The sequence below is a fragment of the Gorilla gorilla genome, chromosome 10, assembly GCF_029281585.2.
Source record: "Gorilla gorilla gorilla isolate KB3781 chromosome 10, NHGRI_mGorGor1-v2.1_pri, whole genome shotgun sequence".
Classification (NCBI taxonomy): Eukaryota; Metazoa; Chordata; class Mammalia; order Primates; family Hominidae; genus Gorilla; species Gorilla gorilla.
Window position 1 is genome coordinate 130,127,879 of NC_073234.2, and position 20,357 is coordinate 130,148,235.

Consider the following 20,357-nt stretch of genomic DNA (forward strand, 5'->3'; position numbering starts at 1 on the left):
CAACATGGTGAAACCCTGTCTCCACTAAAAATACAAAAATTAGCTGGGCGTGGTGGCACACGCCTGTGGTCCCAGCTACTCAGGAGGCTGAGGCAGGAGAGTCGCTTGAACCCGGGAGGTGGAGGTTGCATTGAGCCGAGATCATGCCATTGCATTCCAGCCCGGGTGGCAGAGTGAGACTCTGTCTCAAAATAATAATAATAATAATAATAATAATAATTTTAAAAAAAGAAGAGGAAAAAGAGAGAAGTAACCCATCCAAAGTGGCTTGGCTAGTAAGTGGCAGAATCAGATTCGAACCAAGGCAGTCTGTCTGCAGTGCCCTCGCATGAAAGCACTGTGCTACACTTCTCTCTTTTGAGATGGGGTATAGGAAAAAGAGAGAGAGAGAGAGAAACCAAACACACACCCCTTTAAGCAGAGAGAAAGGGAATCCGATGTGGCTGAGCATAGGGTTGGCCCCGACAGTCATCTCTTACAGATAGATGTATTGACTAAGCTCAGAAAGCCTAGATGGTAAGTCCAAGGTCCCAGGAGTTTAAGTGGCAGAACCAGGATTTATATCCAGATTCAGATCACTGGGCTTTTCCCAACTTTTTTTTTTTTTTTTTTTTGAGATGGAGTCTCGCTCTGTCACCTAGGCTGGAGTGCAGTGGCGTGATCTCGGTTCACTGCAACCTCCGCCTCCCAGGTTCAAGCAATTCTCTGCCTCAACCTCCTGAGTAGCTGGGATTACAGGCGCCCACCACCATGCCCAGCTACTTTTTTGTATTTTTAGTAGAGACGGGTCTCACTGTGTTAGCCAGGATGGTCTTGAACTCCTGACCTCATGATCCACCCACCTCGGCCTCCCAAAGTGCTGGGATTACAGGCGTGAGCCACTGTGCCTGGCTTCCGAACATTTTTATCCTGTTCACCTTACCTCCCATCATTATCTCAACTTTTAAAATTTGTTTAATTTTAAACTGAAATGAACAGGGGAAAGTATCTGCCAGGGGAGAGAGGTACAGAATGAATGGGATTGGTACTGAGTTGCTGCTGGTAACCCATGGAGGAAGAAGGCAGGATGCAGGATCTGATGTTTAATGGATTCTTCGAGTCTGATGACAGCAGCTTCATTCCAGGCTTAAGTGCATCTAGCCACGGGCTCCTAGTTGGTTGGACCAGAGAGGGGCAGAGCCAGAGGCCTCATGGATGGGGCCTGACTGGGTCCTAGGGAGAGGTGCAGGTTAAGGCAGGATCAACCTCTTCTGCAGCATACAGAACTGGCCTCTGGGAGAGGAGGATGGGGAGATGATGACTTCTTCCCTCTCCTGTTTCCCCACCCATTGCCCAAAGCACAGCAACAGGCCAATGGGCAGTGTCCTCACATGGGCAGTCCTAGGTTGGTGGGGGTCGGTGGGGAATCCCTCCCTCATCCTGGTTGGCTGAGAGGGCCACACACAGACACAGACAGACAGAGGTCTCTCTGAAATGGATGGTTAATTGTCTCCAGGCCAGGGAGACCTGCAGAATTAGGGCTTTCCGGGACTGGACCAGGAGACCTGGGAGGCAGAGACCCTGCCCCTACCCCCAGCCACTCTCATTTCCTTGCCAGCACTCCAGAAATCCAGGTCGTTTTCAAAGCCTGAGGCTGCTGTCTACCCAAGCATGGGGTCACTTCCGGGGTCACTGGCTGGACAAGCAGGTCAATTTTAGCAGGAAACCAACATTTAAGTGGTGCTGGCTAAGTCAGGGTTCTGAAAGCTGGCTCTGACCTTTTGCAAAAGCCTGGTCTTTTCACCTCATTTTACACCTGGAAAGCCTGAGTGCTCCAGAAACTAACATTTATGAAACAAACACACACACAGACACATACAATCTTAATAAATGCTTAAATATATACATATATGTATATATTTATATATATTTATACATGTAAATATATAAATATATATATGTAAATATATTTATATATTTATATATGTAAATATATATTTATATTTTAAAATATATTTTATATATAATATATATTATATATTATACATATTTTAAATATATGTAATATATAATATATATTATATATTTTAATTTATATATAATATATTATACAGAGGAGGCTTTTTTATTTTATTTTTATTTTTACAAATTCTCATTGCATAGATGAGCATACTGAGTCTCAGAGAGGTTAAGAGGCTTGTTTAGGATCACTTAGCCAGGAACTGTCAAGTGGGACTTGAAGTCTCCTGCAGTCTCCATGCTCAGCCTTCTTTTCACTTTAACCTTGAACCTCTGAACTCCAGAGCCCAGTGGAGGATCCCTGGAAGAGCAAATAGAAGAAACCCAAAAGGGACTTGAAAGAGGGTCCCCTCCCTCACCTGGATTCCCAGTCCGAAGAGGAGGAAGCACCGGCCCTCCTTCCCTCCTTCTGACCCACCCAGCCACCCACCCAAGGTGCCATTAAAGTTAATTGTTTTTACTGCCAGTTTAACATAGTCTTGTAAATCTTTTTACGATGTGGCCGGGGAACACCGAGCTGCATGCAGGACTCAATGGAGTTGGAACACAGGAGCGTGGCCCCAGAGCTATCTGGAGGGTGTAAAATGGGAGCGCCACGTCTCTCCAGGGGCACCCTCTTCCCTCCTCCTGGAGCACCAGGCCCAAGACCCTCATCTGAGTGGCAGTTCTCCCAGGTGAGGCTAGGATTGTGCCTGGAATGCTAAGATCCTCCAGGTCACCCCCACTGTTTGGATAGGCCATCCCTCTTGACTCTAAGCTGTGGAATCCTCCAGAATCCGAGGCCTCCAAGCCCTGGAGAGAGGTTCTGGATCCTTCAGAAAGGTTGAGGGGTGATTCCCATATAGAAAGCTTGGCGCTGGGTCTCTCCATTTGCCCACCAAGGAACGGCAGGCAAAAGCACTGCAAGGTGGACGTTTAGGGGTATGAGGGGCGCACATTCCATGGCGCAGGGACTCTGGAGGTGCAGGTCTTCTACGAAGGTGATTCCGCCCTTTCCCAGCCATTACCAGCGGAGAGAGCTGAGTCTTCCTGAACAGCGCCTTTAAGCTGCTTTGTCCCAGGTTGGTGGAGCGGGACTCAGCGGTTTCTGTCCCTCGGGTAGACCTTGGCTTCCATGTGTCTGGGTACAGGCACGATTTCCCTCTCCCGGTTCCTGGCATCCCCATTGTGAGCCATCCATGTCAAAATAAGGGTCTTAACTCCCACCGTTGTCACTAGCATTAAACAGACACTCCTAATGTGCCCAGAAAAATGCCAGGCACACGCTAAACATCTGTAAATCACGGTGACAGCTCTAAGCGTTCATGATTAAGCCCAAATATTTATTAGGCACTGGTGTGCAAGCCTTGTGTAAGTGCTGAGGACACACAGAGAAGAACGACGTACTTTCCTCTAAAGAGGGTTTTTTGTTATTGACAAAGGAACCTAGAGGGCATCAACGCAACACACAGAGCAGTCCTTCCCAAAACGTACCCCGGGAACCGGTTAGAAATGCGCATTCTCAGGCCCAGCTGAGATCAATTGAATGAGATGTCCGGGGGCGGGGCCCAGAATTCCTGTTTTAACAAAGCCCCCACGTGATTGTGAGCTCCTTAAGGTTCGAGAACCCTGATGCAGTGAACGCAGGCGCAGGCTCTGGAGTGAGAAATTGTGGGTTTTCATCTCCTTGCATCTATGTTGTGGGGCTTTGACCAAGAAATGGTAACAAACTCAGAAGGGGAGAAGGGGAAAGAGAGTGGATGGAGTAGGGGAGGTGAAGAGGAAGACAAGGGAATAACCAGCCCTCTTCCCAACAGGGCTTCCTGGATCAGAGGCCGAATTTCCGAGCAGGATAGACCAGGGGGCTCGAACTAATAATTCTGAGGGGTCAGAAAGGCCTCTCAGAACGCGCCGCGATTTGAAACCTGCAAACGCGGGGTTCAGGTCGGCTACGTTTCTTCCAAGCATCCTGCCTTTGGGGCACCCAACCCTTCCCAAGCCTCGGTTTTCCCGATCTTGTGGGATCCTTGCGGCGCGAATGGGGTTGGAAGCACCTTGGAAGCTACAGAGTACCGGGTCGGGACAATTTCCGGCACTGTCCCAGTTCAGTGGTTTATAGAAATTTTCTTTCTCTCTCTCAGGTCCACTAAGACCGAGAGAGAGAGAGAAGTCGACTCTGGCGCACCCGGGCGAGGGGCTGCCGGGATTCGGGAGCTGGCGCGGTTGATTTTTTCCGAGAATCCTCCACTTGTGGTGACGTCGGGCAGTGCGCGCGGGCCGTGAGGTTAATGCCCAGGCTTTTCTCTAAAGCGTCCGGGAATGATCTGGCCAATAAAACGGGTGTCTGCAAAGTTAATGAATTGTACAAGGAGGCTGAGGGTGGGGACTTCGACCCGGGGAGCCAGAGGCGGTTCTGGTGGACGCTTCCCCGTGCGCCTAGGGGTGCGCTGGGCTTTCCCAGCCGAGGTCTGCAGAGCGCACCGCGTGAGCTTCATCGATCTCATCCTTCTCCCAGTGGGAGGAGGTGGAGATGCTGAGAGAGTTGTGGGGAGTTGGGAGTGGATTGGAAGGGGACTGTCTAGATTCTACTCTGGAGGATCCAATCACGTGGTGCTGTTCCCCTGACTAGAACTTTAAGGTTTTCCAACGGTTTGAATAAAACCCAAACGATGCCCGATGTCCAACGAACGAATGATCTAGCCTCGGCCTACTTCTCAGGACTTAGCTTTGTCCCTGCCCGCCACTTCCCGCTGGGAACGTCGTCCCCGCCACCACCGGCTCTGCTTAGGTTCGAACTCCGGGCCACTCTTCCCACTCCCTCTGGTTTCCAGCAGGAGAAGCGCTTCGGAGGAGGGGGCGAGAGGCGCTCAACCTCCCGGGTTAGAGGAAATGCAAGTTGGGCCAATTTCGCCCTTCCAGACTCCGAGGCGGATAGGCCCAGGGGGCAGCGGCCTTGCCCGGCGGCCACTGCCCTCCTCCTCCCCCGCGCCCCCTGGCTAGGCTTTGAAGAGCTCATTTTACGAACTTTTCCATTTTCCTTTTGGAGGCGTGTTTGTTCTTCTCAGTCACCTCGCTTTTTTTTTTTTTTATGAGCTTCAGCGCTGATCTGCACGTTCTTCCCTCCGTGTAATTTCAATTTGAACTCTCCCCAGAGCGGCCTTTTCCCTCTTGTTGCCTGCCAAGTCGTTTGAAGGCTGCGCAAACATTCTTCCTCCCTCCCGTCCGCGCGAGTCTCGGTCTACACCCGCGAGGGGAGGCGGAGGCGGTTACTCCGAGAGTTCCGGTGGGTTGGAGCCTTTCAGCAGCCGCCTTCAGACTGTTTGGGAGGCCGAAAAGCGGGAGGGGAGGTGAAACACTGGAATAAATGCCCCTACGACCGCTCTTCTCAAGGGTTATGGTGGGCGTGTGTGTGTGTGTGTGTGTGTGTGTGTGTGTACACATTCCGTAACCCACATTAGAAGTCTTGGGAAGGGGGCCGGGCGCGGTGGCTCACGCCTGTAATCCTGGCACTTTGGGAGGCAGAGGCGGGAGGATCACTTGAGGTCAGGATTTCGGGACCAGCCTGGACAACATAGTAAAACCCCCTCTGTACTAAAAATACAAAAATTAGCCGGGTGTGGTGGCATGTGCCTGTAGTCTCAGCTACTCGGGAGGCTGAGGCAGGAGAATCGCTTGAACCCTGGAGGCAGAGGTTGCAGTGAACCGAAATTGTGCCCCTGCACTCCAACCTGGGCAAGCGAGCCAGACTCCCATCTCAAAAAAAAAAAAAAAAAAAAAAAAAAAAGAAGTCTTGGGAAGGAGGACACTGGAGACACACAAGGAATGATTCAACTGAAGTAAGCTTCAGCACTCAGTAAGTGTCCAGCTCTGTTCTTTCCACGGATTGCCTCCTTCAATTTTCAGCCAGTTTTGTGGCTAGGTGTTAACCCCATTTTACAGGTGGGAGAAATTGAGGCTGACTGATGAGGTTAGTTTCTCAGCCACCCTTCTAAGATCTAAATCCACTTTTGAGCAAGTGCTCTGAATAACAATAATTATCTTACAGCTTAATGTACGATTATTAAATACCACTCCCCTTTCATTTTACCATTGAGGCTTATGTCTTTATTGGTTGTTCAAGTAGGGCAAAGGAAATGGCCTTTTAAAACTCAGAGGCCAGGTACTGTGGCTCTTGCCTGTAATCCCAGAACTTTGGGAGGCAGAGGTAGGTGGATCACTTGAGGCCAGGAGTTAGAGACCAGCCTGGGCAACATAGTGAGATCCCATCTCTAATTTTTTTTTTCTTTGAGACGGAGTCTTGCTCTGTCATTCAGGCTGGAGTGCAGTAGCGCCATCTCAGCTCATTATAACCTCCACCTACCAGGTTCAAGCGATTCTCCTGCCTCAGCCTCCCCAGTAGCTGGGATCACAGGCATCTACCACCACGCTGGCTAATTTTTTGTACTTTTAGTAGAGATGGGGTTTCACCATGTTGGTCAGGTTGGTCTGAACTCCTGACATCCAGTGATCCATCCACCTTGACCTCCCAAAGTGCCATTACAGGCGTGAGCCACTGTACCTGGCCTTCTATAAAAAATTTTAAAAATTAGCCAAGCACGGTGGTTTGTACCTGTAGTCCCAGCTACTCAGGAGGCTGGGACAGGAGGATTACTTGAACTCAGGAGGTCAAAGCTTCAGTGAGCTGTGATTGTGCCACTGTACTCCAGAGTGGGCAACAGAGAGAGACCCTGTCTTAAAACAAAACAAAACAAAACCAGAGAAACGGGGTGCCTGTCATTGTATCCTGTCAGAGAAAACATATTGACAAGAAACATGAAAACAAACAAAAAAATTAAGTACCTATAACAACTGCCCTTTTTAATATATATTTATAATGTTTATTGTTATAAAAAAGTAGAGATGAGGTGTCACTATATTGTCCAGGCTAGTGTTGAACTCCTGGCCTGAAGTGATCCTCCCACCTTGGCCTCCCAAGGTGTTGGGATTACAGGCATGAGTCACTGTGCCCAGCCACAACTGCCCTTTATTAAGCATGTAATTATGTGCCAGGCACTGTTCTAAACTGTCTACTTACATATTTCTCACAATGTCTTTATGCATTAGGTACTTTCCACGTGACAGATAGGAAAACTGAGGCACAGAGAAGCTGAGTAACCTGCCCAAGGTCACACAGCTAGAAAGAGCTGGTTGCAGGACTTAAACTCAGGCAGAGGCACCCCTAACCACCAATATGCATCCCTCTGCCCTTCCCAGCTCTCTCCTGAGTCACATGAAACCCCAGGCTTACTGGTCCTAGGCTGCAGTTTTCCTCCCCAAGGTCGCTCTGGGAACAAACAGGAAGATGGGAGGGGGCATGGGGCAGTTACATAAGGCGGTCACTTCAAAGGTGGCCTCTCCGGGGTGGATAGCCTTGGCTTTGGGCAGTTAGCTGGAGCACCAGCCGGCAAGCTGAGGGCTGTCCACCATCTATCTCCTACCCAATCTCCTCTTAGTCCAAGGGCAAAATGGGCAGTGGAGGAGATGAAGGCTGGACTAGGGGGGTGAGGAGGCAGGTCTTGTAATCAAAGCTGGGCAGTGGCAGAAATCAGGTGATGCAAATACAAATAAAAATAATAACACCAGGCTCAGTGGCTCATGCCTGTTATCCCAGCACTTCGGGAGGCCGAGGCGGGCAGATTGCTTGAGGCCAGGAGTTGGAGACCAGCCTGGCCAACATGGCAAAACCCCGTCTCTACTAAAAATACACAAATTAGCTGGGCATGGTGGCACATGCCTGAAATTCCAGGTACTCGAGAAGTTGAGGCACAAGAATTGTTTGAACCCAGGAGGTGGAGGTTGCAATGAGCCTAGATTGTGCCACTGCACTCCAGCCTGGGCAGCAGAATGAGACTCTGTTTTAAAAACAGCAGCATTTATTGAGCATTTACTATAAGCTAAGCCCTTATGTTAACAGCTCTGTAGGTAAGGACTTTCAATTGTTTCCTTTAAGGGGCTCAGAGAGGTTAAGCCATTAGTTCAGTCGCACAGCTGGGCTGCCTGCCCTAGTAGGAAAGAGGCCCACAGCAGGCACTAACTTCATGTAAATTTGGCACATTCTGGCGGAAGTGGGTTCTCACTTTCTGTGATGCAAGTTGCAAAATAGAATGAGAGGATCTCAGAATGGTAGGTCCAGCTACCCTCTAGATGGGAAAACTGAGGCCTGGTGAGGGGTGGAGTATGACCTAAGGTCTTACATTAAGTCAAGAGGGAATCCAGTGTAATATCAGCATTTTGGGAGGCCAAGGCAGGCAGATTTCTTGAGGTCAGGAGTTTGAGACCAGCCTGGCTGGTGATACACGTGTGTGTATCACATGGTGAAACCTCATCTATACTAACATTAGCTGAGTGTGGTGGTGCACGCCTGTAGTCCCAGCTACTCAGGAGGCTGAGGCAGGAGAATCACTTGAACCCGGGAGGCAGAGGTTGCAGTGAGCCGAGATCACACCACTGCACTCCAGCCTGGGCAACAGAGAGAGACTCTGTCTCAAAAAAAAAAAAAAAAAAAAGGCCAGCAAGGTGGCTCACGCCTGTAATCCCAACACTTTGGGAGGCCTAGGTGGGCGGGTCAAGAGGTCAGGAGTTTGAGACCAGCCTGGCCAACATGGTGAAGCCTTGTTTCTACTAAAGATACAAAAAAAAAAAAAAAAAAAATTAGCTGGGTGTGGTGGCACATGCCTGTAATCCCAGCTACTCAGGAGGCTGAGGCAGGAGAATCGCTTGAACCTGGGAGGCGGAGGTTGCAGTGAGCCAAGATTGCGGCATTGCACTCCAGCCTGGGCAATAGGATGAGACTCTGTCTCAAAAAAAAAAAAAAAAAATGGATTCCAAATGGTCTGAGAATAACTGCCCATGCCCCCACCCCAGGCCGGGGTACTTCCCTCAGCTCTGAGTGAAGAAGAAAGGGTATGGCCTGAGACAGAACTGTGTTTCCCTTCTGTCCTCAACTTATTATGACTTTATGCAAGTCATTCAATCTCCCTGGGCCTCAGTTTCTGCAAAATCACGGTGGTACACGGAACGTGCAAATCATGCAAAATCATGGTGCTACAGATTATTTAATTGCTCAGGCACTTGGTGGTGATAATGCTCGGGGGTGCTCATGAGGCCACAGCCAGGAAGCAGAGCCAACCACAACCGGTCCCTCAGTCCTGAAGTTCTATGAAATCGAGGCTCCCAGGCTTCTGGAGGGTGATGGCAGTTGGAGGTTCACTGTATCTTTGAAGAAGCACCCTTTCTTTGTCAGGCACCCAAAGGGCCTCTTGATCCCGGCCCAGGGATAGGCTATATGTGCTTCCACAAGAGAAGTAGATTGTCTCCCCATCACTGGGATTTGTGTGGGGCGTCCTTTTTCTTGGGGGTGTGGAACTCAAGGTGGGTGTTGGCTCAGGGTCTCCAAGCCCAAAAGCTTTGCATGCTAATGCCTGCATATATACCCAACCACAGCAGCTTAGGTGCATATAAACTGATGTTAGGCCCACATAGACATAGTCCACGGCAGACCCTCACCCAGCCCACCTTCCTCCACCTCATTATTATTATTGCTATTATTTAAGGGCTGTACTTTGTCTAGTCCCTAATGTGAGCCAGGTGTATTATAATTAATAGTATAACATCTGAGATTCAGAGAGGTGAAAACACTTGCCTAAGATTCACAGCTAGTAAGTGGCCCAAGACAGGGAAAGACTTACACAGATGATCGGAGCTAGGCAGAGGGGAAAGGAAAGGGACATGCAGAGGCAATGTGACAGAGAGAAGAAAACTCCTGGGTGGGTGGGGTAGTTCACGCCTGTAATCCCAGCATTTTGGGAGGCTGAGGTGGGTGGATCATTGGAGGTCAGGAGTACGAGACCAGCCTGGCCAGCATGGTGAAACCCCATCTCTACTAAAAATACACACACACACACACACACACAAAATTAGCCAGGTGAGGTGGCGCACGCCTGTAATCCCAGCTACTCGGGAGGCTGAGGCAGGAGAATCTCTTGCACCCAGAGGCAGAGGTTGCAATGAGCTGAGATTGCCCCACTGCACTTCACCCTGGGTGACAGAGCAAGACTCCGTCTCAAAACAAACAAACAACAACAAAAAAACCCCGAAAACTCCCATCTCCCTTTCCTCCCAGCCCTAAATTGGGCATTAAGCTGGACTGTCCTTGACATGACCACAGACACCCGAAGCCAGAGTCCCAGGAAGTCCATTGTTTCTGCAATTATTGGTATTATTTAAGCTGTGAACAATATCTGCAGAAATATGCTGATGGATGCTTTGGGGTTGATTTATCCTGAGATTCCCATTCCTTGAGACTCTGTGGGGGAGCTGACCTTTTCACTACAGAAATTTTAGGCTTTCTGCATCTGCTCCAGGAAATGGGAGGAGTAAAGGATGCCACCAGGCACTGGGAGGCATGGGGTGCACTGCGGTGTCCCTCCAGTTAGAGTCAGGTGGAGCCTTGGGCATTATGTTACAGACTCAGAGAGGGACACTGACTTGGCCAAGGCCACCCAGAATCAGGGAAGGCATTTGGCCTCCAACCTCAACGTGAACTTGCCCTTGCCAGGTGCTGCGGGCTGCCCGGGGGTGCTTTGAGCTGCAGCGGGGAGGAATTGTGGGGCAGAGGGAATGGTGATGGGGTGTCTCCTTAATGGCTCCAGGGGTCATGTGGTGGGTGGCCAAGCTCTGACTCTTGCCTCCCACCTCTCCATGCCTGAGTGCTGTCCTGGTTAGGGCGGGCAGGCATTTTGTTCACATTAGGGGCTGGAGAGGTGGCCACTTAGGAAGGAGCAAAGGAAAGCAGGGTCTGGAGGGTGATGCAGGGGTGGAGGAGTGCTTGTGGCGGTAGGCTGTGAACAAAGGGGCCTGCATTGGATCAGGCAGGGCCACTGGGTGACGATTCACAGGCCAGCAGGGAGGGGCAGGCTGCTGGACCCACACAGATGGGGCAGGGAGGAGAGCAAGGAGACTCAGAGTCAAACTCATGCAGAAAAGAGAGCGGGATCCAGATAAACACAGAAAAGAGAGATGGAGGCAGGTCTGGAGGCAGAAAGATAGAGACGGTACTCAGGCATGCGTGTGCATGCACGTGCGCACACACACACACAGAGGTACAGAGAGCAGAGACAGAGTGAAATGGGAGAACTAGTCAATGTGATCTGTGGCCAACAGTGGACAGAAAAACAAATCAATGTAAATTAATTTCATTTGGTTTTGTTTTAGAGACAGGGCCTTGCTCTGTCACCCAGGCTGTAGTGCAGTGGTGTGATCATGGTTCACTGCAGTCTCCAACTCCTGAGCTCAAACAAGACTCCTGCCTCAGCCTCTTGAGTAGTGAGGGCCACTACTTTCTTCATTTTTATAAATAAAATTATTTTTATTTTTTGTAGAGATAGAGTCTTGCTATGTTGTCCAGTCTGACCTTGAACTCCTTGAACTCCCATTGAGTCCTCCCAGTGTGCTGAGTTTACAGATCTGAGATGGCTTGAGCCACTGGACCCAGCCTAAGTGGTTTTCAATAACCCTACTTCCACCCCAGCACACCCTATCTCCAATTTAAAATTTTCACCTTGCCAGGTCTGGAGTGGCCATCTGAGCATGGGCTCTCCAAGGCTGTCTGTGGTTAGGCAGGGCCTCAAGCAGACACTCATTGGGCACACAGAGTCCATGTCCAGCGGTAGGGACATGAGTGTATGCACACACGTGTATCACAGGGTCACAGGACCTCCCCAAGATACAAGCATCCTCATCAAATATGTGTGCACACACTCATGAAGGTCCAACACACACACACACTTTAATTGCTGCAGCATGCTCCTGTGAGCACACATTTTTGTTGAGCACCTAACATATTCCAAGTTCTAGGCTGAGCACTAAAGGCAGAGAAAAACACAGAAAAGGGAAGGCTGTCTCTCAGTCTCCCAGAGGGAGGCTGCTGGGGTGCTGGGCACAAGGACTGTCCCTCTGGATCCAGGGCATGAGGACTGCCCCTTTGTCATTGGGAATGCCCAAAGACAGGGTCTGTGGTAGGGCAGAAGTCTGTCCTCCCACCACAGTCAGGAACAAGAACATCCACCCAAGGGCAGCTGAGCTTGGGATAAGTTCGGGGCCTCCCAGAGTGTAGATTCTGTCCTTTCTTCACCTCAATTTCCTCCATTGACATGAGAAATCAGGAAGCTGGGGAGGGGATTCCTGGCCCTCCATCAACCCTCAGAACTGGCTGGGTGTGGTGGCTCATGCCTGTAATCCCAGCTACCTGGGAGGCAGAGGTGGGTGGATTGCTTGAGCCCAGGAGTTAGAGACCAGCCTGGGCAACATAGTGAGATCCCATCTCTGCAAAAAATAAAAAAATCTCAGCATAACTCCCCTCCAATATCTGTTTCTTTGGGGAGTCAGCCATGGGAGCCTACCTGTCTCCTACTTCCAAATAGAGGACTGGCCCCCCACCCCAAAGGGGATCCTGTGGGAAAAGGGGAAAGGTGTGTGATTTCCTTTTGTTCTTGCCCCGGCATCGTGAGAGGATGTGAATTTCCTTCATGCTGGGGTGAGTGTAATGGTGACATCCAGTTGCTGCTCCCAATGCGAGCTGGTCTTTCTTGAATTTCATTTCAAACATCCTAATGTTTGTAACAATGGCCAACATTTATTGAATGCACACCACGCACAGGGCGCTACTCTTAGCACTTCGCAAATACTGCCTCATAAAAGGCTCAGAACAGCTCTGTAACTTAGGAGTAATTATCGTGAAGCCCATTTTACAGATGAAGAAACTGAGACCCAGGGAGGGGAGGGCATTTGCCCAAGCTCATATGGCAACAATTCACAGGCAGGCAGGCTCACTTCAGAAGTCAAGATTTTAACTGACATTCACCCTTGTAGCCAGGGTTTCTCATCTAGCTCTGTAGGCCCCAGAAATGGACAAGATGTGGTGGGGTGTGTGTGTGTTTATTTGTGTGTGTGCATATTCATGGGTGTTGTAGGTGGTGTAGATTCCAGGGGTCGGCCAGAGGCTACACTGGGATTGAAACAGCAGAGGCCCAAGCCAGGGAGAACTTTCAAGGAGAGCCGCCGTTTCCTCTGACTGCAAAGGGGGCCTCATCCAAGCCCACCAGCTCATTTACGCTTCACTTTTGGTTCTGCAGCAGAGTTGCAGAGCGTCCCGGCTCTGCGCCCAGCCTGCCTGCCGTGTAACAAGATAGTTTATATTATACTGCCAAGCAGAAATAAAACTACCGAGTCAAACATTGCAAACAGATGCCGTGGCCAGAGATCAGGGTCCGTGGCCAGATGCTCTTGTGAGCACCCGGGGAGGGGAGAAGCTGAGTCTGGTCTCTGCAGACCCTGCAGGTTTGAGGGTGCGGGTGCTGCTGGAATTGGAGCGTTGGGGGTCGCCGAGGGGCTTTCAGAAATGGAGACAGGAAGAAATAAAAGTAGAGAAGGGGTGTAACTTTCCTTCTCTCTTTCACTTACTCCTTCCCCACACATAGTTCAACTTTGTGATTTGCCAATTTCTCCATTTTCATGGCACTTGCTTCCATGTAGAGATAAAGCCTAGGAAGGGATGGTGTTAGCCTCTCTGAAGTCCCCACTGGTTCTCCTAAAATACCCTAAGTAAACCATGCAAAGTCTCCTAAACCCTCTTTTTATAAGATTCTGCCTCTGAGCTCACAAGAAAGTTCCGGAACTTCTATCCTTATTCCTCATGTGGTCTCCTAACCCTTCTCTCCCACCCACGCCTGGTTCGTCTGCTGAAGCTCCTAGACTGCAGCCGGCAAGCCCTTCTTTAAGCACATAACTGAAAGAGTCATGCTCTTACTCTCAAACCTTCAGTGGTTCTCTATTGTCCCCAGTAGAGTTCTTCAGTTCTCTGAAGAGTGCATGCATCAGAGCCCTCTGGCCCAGATTCCAGGGCCACACTCCTGACCTATAGAATACAACTTCTCCTGGTCTAGGAATCTGCAGTGCAAATAATCTTAAAATCTTTCTGGAAGAAGACAAGGTGTATTTATTATTATTTTTTAATGAGGACATTTGTAAAGTCAATAGGATGGGGCCAGGCGTGGTAGCTCATGTCTATAATCCCAGCATTTTGGGAGGCCGAGGCAGGTGGATCACTTGAGGTTAGGAGTTTGAGACCAACCTGGACAACATGGTGAAAACCTGTCTCTACTAAAAATACAAAAATTAGCTGGGCGTGGTGGCAGGTGCTGGTAATCCCAGCTACTAGGGAGGATGAGGCATGAGAATCACTTGAGCCTGGGAGGTGGAAGTTGCAGTGAACTGAGACCATGTCACTGCACTCCAGCCTAGATGACAGAGTGAGACTCTGTCTCAAAAAAAAAAAAAAAAAAGAAAAGAAAAGAAAATAGAAAAAAGTCAACAGGATGATGTCGAGCTGAAATTTTCTATAGCACTCTTCATTCAGTTATTCAACAGATACTTATAGCACATACTATGTGCCAGGCACCATGCTAGGGGCTGGGTGCTGAGGATATAGCCCTGACAATGTAAATAAGGCTCTGGAAGTCTTGGCATGTACTTCCAGTGACTTGAGAGGAGGTAGAGCTTGATAATAGCTGGATGGTACAGGATGACGTTATGGGGAAGCATCTGGGGCTAGCCTTGATGGAAAAGTCCATTATCCCCAAGGATGAGGGGTTGATGCTCCAGGTGGAGGCAGGGCTAGCAAAGGCTTTGAGGCGGGGGAATCTCAAAACAGGATTTTAGACATTTAGACTTCAGCAGCATCACAGACTTGGGAAGTAGGTGAGAAAAATGAGGAAATGGGAATCTTTGCTATCTTATGCTACTTATCTTTCCCAGAATCTTATCTTCCTTTCCCAGGAAGTCCCCCGGAGGTGCCTGCAGCACTCCTAGAAATGTTGGTTGAATGAATGAAAGAAGGATGGTAGGAGAGGAGGGGGAGATAAAAGATACAAAAAAGAGGAAGGAACAAAAAAGAATGAATCAGAAGATTTAAAAAAGAGGAGGAGGCCCCATTGTGTAATTCATGAACTTGAGAAGCTATTTGGAGTAGGGATAAAAACATTTGTGTGTGTGTGTGTGTGTGTGTATGTGTATGTATAACAGGCACAGACTTTCAAAGCAATCAAAATAACTCTGATTAACACTCACCCACCCTCTCTCTCTCAAACTCATTTCCTCCCAGCCAAGGCCCAGGGCAGACACGACTGACTGTAACCCTAAGAGGGAGGAAAAGCTTGAGCAATTATTTTTATACAAAAAAAAAAAAAAAAAAAAAAACCCTCAAAGATGCAGGCATGCTCAGGGCCCCAGCCGAGCACTTTGAGCTTTTAGGTTTGAGCCTGTCGTATGCCCTTACTACCAGCACCCCATCTCTAAGCCTTCCTTCTCTCCCAGCCCCCACATGGTCTGGCCTCTATCTCCTGCCCGCCTGTGACAGACGGGCCAGGCCAGGCACCCCCAGAGACCACCCCCCTCCCCAGCTGGGGGCCTGTCCCCTCTGAAACTGATCCTGTACCTTTGGATCTAATTTGTTTCTCTGTCTGCCGGGTTTGGGGGGGTCTTGCCTGGAGACGTGGTGGTCACAGGTGACATTAATCACGTCTGCATCTTCCGAGGGCTGAGGATAGGATATCAGAGAGGTGACCAAGCATTGGCCACATGATTCAAATCATCCCAGCATTGATTAATTGGGTTCATCCTGAGTTTCTGAATCATAACAACTGTTTTTCTCCTTCACCTCACGTCAACAGGCCCTTAAAGGGGAAGGATCCGTTTACCCATCGCATGTGGTGCATTAAGTTGATCAGCTCCTATTAAATGTTAAACGCTGGATGCATTTTAGACAAACTCGATTTGCTCAAGATACTTTTCAAAGGTTCTGTGATGATAATTAGACATCTCTCTCCCTGCCTCGCCCCTTCCTCCGGCTTTCCTGGGACATGTTTTGGCTCCGGCCTCTGACAGATGGGATGAGGGAACGTGTGGGCTGATAGAGAGGGTCCTTTGGAGGGGGAATTGGGTGGGGGGAGAGACCCCTTAGGCTGTTTAAAAGAGATACAGTTTCTGAAAAGTTTAATAAGGCAGAAAACAATCCCGGATGCCAAATTTGCCTTCCAAAAGCTAACTATTCGGAATGCCTCCTGCCCTACATGGAGGAGAAAATAGCGTTTCTCTAGCCAAAAAAGCTGTTTTCTAGAAAGGAGAAATTCTGTTTCTGCACGGGGATGGGTGCTGGAAGCTTAGTGACAAAAATGCAGAAACAAAACCCAGTTCTAATGCAAATTGGTGAGAGGAGAAAGAAAATCAGTGAGACGAGGATCAGCATGAAACAATAATCAAAGCTCAGGCTCATTTCTTTTCTCACTTTTGTTTTTGTTTTGTTTTTGAGACAGTCTCACTCTGTCGCCCAGTCTGGAGTGCAATGGTGTGATCACGGTCACTGCAACCTCTGCCTCCCGGGTTCAAGTGATTCTCCTGCCTCAGCCTCCCAAGTAGCTGGGATTACAGGTGAGTACCACCATGCCCAGCTAATTTTTGTATTTTTAGTAGAGATGGGGTTTCACCCTGTTGGCCAGGCTCTTCTCGAACTACTGACCTCAGATGATCCACCTGCCTCGGCCTCCCAAAGTCCTAGGATTATAGGCATGAGCCACCATATCTGACTTTTTTTTTTTTTTTTTTTTTTGAGACAGGGTCATGCACTGTTACCCAGGCTGGAGGGCACTGGTGCAATCACAGCTCACTGTAGCCTCAACTTCCTGAGCTCAAGTGATCCTCCCATCTCAGCCTCCTGAGTAGCTGGGACTACAGGTGGGCACCACCATGCCCAGCTAATTTTTTATTTTTTGTAGAGACGGGGTTTCGTTGTGTTGTCCAGGCTGTTTTCCAACTCCTGGGATCAAGTGATCCCCCGGGCCAGGCCTCCCAAAGTGCTGAGATTACAGGTGTGCACAGCTGTGCCTGGCCCAGGTTCATTTCTTACTCTGTCTCTCTTGCCTGTTAAAGAGAGCAGTTCAGCAGGGCTGCTATCACACTGGGTGAGTGACCTTGGAAAAGTCACTGTGTTTAACCTGAATCTCAGCCTTCGGTCTACAATAAGAAAATTAATACTATTCACTTCCATTGAGAAGTTAAAACTAAAATAAGGAATTTAAATCCCAGCACTTTGAGAGGCCGAGGTGAGAGGATCGCTTTGACCCAGGAGTTAGAGACCAGCCTGGGCAACATAGGGAGACCCCATCTCTACAAATAATATTTAAAAAGGAGGAATTTTAGCCAAATGGCTCAGCAAATGCTGGGTTCTTGGCAGACACTTGCCTAATAAATGTCTGTGTGCTGGGGTGAGGGGTGGTGCTACGCCAAAGAGACCCTGGCCCTTCGTATGTGTGGATTGGTTTGGTTCACAATGTTTCAAAATGTAGATGAGCTCCGAGGTTTAGCCAAAGGGACATTTTTGGCTGGAAAACATGAAAATGTAGAGCCAGCCTCCTAGTGTGGGCCTGGAAGCCCCCAGCAATGTTGGACTAAATAGTAAATTGGAAATTGATGAGCGTGTCTGGAAGCCTTTCAGGGAGAATGGAGGCTGTTGACCCTCCACATAGCAAAAAGCTCCCAGGAATCCTTGTCAGCAGTGTTTTGTCTCCTAATAACATGTTCAGTTATTTGAAATGACCCTGATCCTCTGTGAACACAGGCTTGTTTTCGGTGATGGACAGAAGGTGAGGAAGGTATTAGACAGGTTTGTCCAAACCCTGTGTGCCCTGGATGGGCTTTGGACTGCGGTGAATCTCATCACCATGAACCATGTTTCCCTGGTGGCTGCTGCTAATTGTTCTGTGGAATGACTGGGCTTTCCCGGTGCTCTGGCAGACAGAGGATGGACAGGCAGGCCACATATGGGGAAATAGGCAGAGATGGGGTAGAGGCCATGTAAGGAGAGACAGAGACAGACAGAGGAGAAATAGACAAAGAAAGAAAGAGTCAGGCAGAGAGAGAGAGAGAAGGAAAGAGACAGAGAGGAGAGGGAAGAGATAGAGGTTAAAAGTTTAAAAGTCTGAGAGCATGAAAGAAGCAGCAGAAGAAAAAAGAAAAGGGAGTGAGACAGAGAGAATTACCCACAAATTCTCCCTTCTACAGAAGAACAGAGCCAAGGAGAGGGTCAGAAATACAGACAACACCTGCAAAACAGAAACATGAAAACTCAGCTACATAAGGAGAAATAGAGACCGTGGCTCATGCCGGGAATCCCGGCACTTTGGGAGGCTGAGGTAGGCGGATCACTTGAGTCCAGGAGCTCGAGACCAGCCTGGGCAGCATAGTGAGATCCCATCTCTACAAAAACTTAGCTGGGCATGGTGGCATATGCCTGTAGTTCTAGCTACTTGGAAGTTGAGGTGGAAGGATCACTTGAGCGTCCGGGAGATCCAGGCTGTAGTGAGCCATGATCGCACTACTGCACTCCAGCCTGGGCGACAGAGCGAGACCCTGTTTCAAAAAGAAAAAGAAAAAAATATAGGGAACAAGTGAATGAGCAGCGAGGGGACTTGCAAGGTAATATCTGGCACATGGAGGTGCTCTCTCCCTAGGAAGCTGGCTGTCTTTTCTCTCCCAGAACATCGAGTCCCTCTCAGTGTCACCAGACCTCAAAGTCCCCCGGCTAGCCTGGTGCTCTTAGGGACACTACTGGGATATCACAAGTTAGACATCAGGGCTGCAAGGTGGGATTCCATCAGGGGAGGCATGAACTGTGGAGAGGATCAAAGGGAGCTGGGGCCTTGGATTCACTGGCAGGACTGCCAGTAGGGCCCACAGGCCTCAATTCCTGGCGGAACCCCCAGGAAACATTCTGATGTGCAGATAGAGATGCTCCAACTTCATGCAGGCAGCCTCCTCGCTCCCTCCCTCCCTCCTCGTCTTCCATGTTCCTTGAAACCACAGTTGAGGGTTGGTGAATGTTTAATTGAACTCAAGAGATAGCAGGGTCCTGCTTGAGTTTGTTTCCTTGTGTATACAATGACCATTGGAGTAAGCTCGAGTCTGCCTTACCAAGTTGTCCAAAGACCCGATGGCATGGTGTTAGTGCACTTTGGCAGAAGAACGTGCTCGTTTGGAGCGAGACATTCTTGGGAGGAGATCAATTCCCTGAACCTTAGTCTCCTCCTGTGTGAAATGGGGGTGATATTATACAAATACCTCTCTGGCTGCATTGCTGGGAGCCGTAAATGTGATTGCTAATGCTGAAAGTGGAACCCGCGCCTGGCACATAGTAAGCGCTCGGCACTTGGCGGCTCTGGAGTGCTTAGAAGACAGAAGCCAGATTGCTATCCTGGACAGGGGGTGATATATGGCATCGAGCTCTGACTGAGAATTGAATTCAACCTCAGCTGGAGAATTAGAACATTGTGATTAGAAACAAGAAGAGAGAAGGGACAAAACAACCTGTCTTCAAGTGCATGATGACAGAGCACAGACTTTCCTGGCAGCCCGAGGGGCTGGGGAAGGACAGGGCAGATCATATTAATAACAATAAATTATATCTGCACTATGATTTATGGGTCCTGATGTGCTTCTCATTATGCTATCTTACAGTACCGTAGGAAGGGCTTATTATCCTTATTGCTGTGTGTTGCGGTGGTTTTAGTGTAATTGTTGCTGTTAGTGAGCGTAGTGTTATCCATGCTATTATTGATGTTATTTCTCCTTGTTTCCAAATTGGGGAAACTGAGGCTTGGAGAGAGCTAGTGACTTAACCAAGGAAAAGGTTGGTGCTAGGATTCAAATCTAGGTTTTTTTTAGTCCTGGAGTTTTATTCTGGCTGCATTCTACGCTCTTACAATCCCCTTTCCACCCTGCCATTTTGCAACCTCTTTGGTCTGGGGAGTCTTGGTCCCTCTTTCCCACAATGGACAGTTTTCTCTCCTTGTTAGCCAGGGGTGATGGGGCTCAAGGGTCCTTTCTGTCTAACCACGAGGGCTTCCCTCTGCCTATAACCAACCAGCACTCCATCCCCAGGCCTATTCCTCCCTCATGGGAGCTCCAAGTTCAGTAAGAATCCCTGCAGGCAGCTACCCATTGCAAGGCAGGCAGGGGTGACACAGATTTGAACTTGAACTTTCAAGTCTTCCCCTTGGCTGGCCTCACTTTTGTCTTTGAACCCAGCAGCAGCCTGGCCGGTGGTTTACCCCACTTGTTCTCCTTCACTGCCTTCTCCTTTCCTTCTCTTCTCCCAAAGCCTGCTCAGGACTGAGTTGGTTAGGGACCAGGTTCATTTAGCATTTGCAGGATGAGCTATTTCAAGAATGTGCAGATTCAGTCTTGGAAATGGCAGAGGAGAAGCCTGGCTTGGCTTCTGAGCAGGAGAACAA

The 20,357-nt window shown here is 49.1% G+C and overlaps 1 long non-coding RNA gene and 1 other non-coding gene across 2 annotated transcripts; both read left to right on the forward strand.

The window, feature by feature from the left end:
• Positions 1-3,610: 3,610 nt before the first annotated feature.
• Positions 3,611-4,333, forward strand: LOC109029079 (uncharacterized). Its single transcript, XR_002008082.3, has 3 exons — positions 3,611-3,699; positions 3,795-3,921; positions 4,119-4,333. It is a non-coding gene; the product is annotated as an uncharacterized lncRNA (long non-coding RNA).
• A 1,712-nt stretch (positions 4,334-6,045) lies between these two features.
• Positions 6,046-6,140, forward strand: LOC115930335 (small nucleolar RNA SNORA27). The gene has a single exon (XR_004066974.1). It is a non-coding gene; the product is annotated as a small nucleolar RNA SNORA27 (small nucleolar RNA).
• Positions 6,141-20,357: the final 14,217 nt, after the last annotated feature.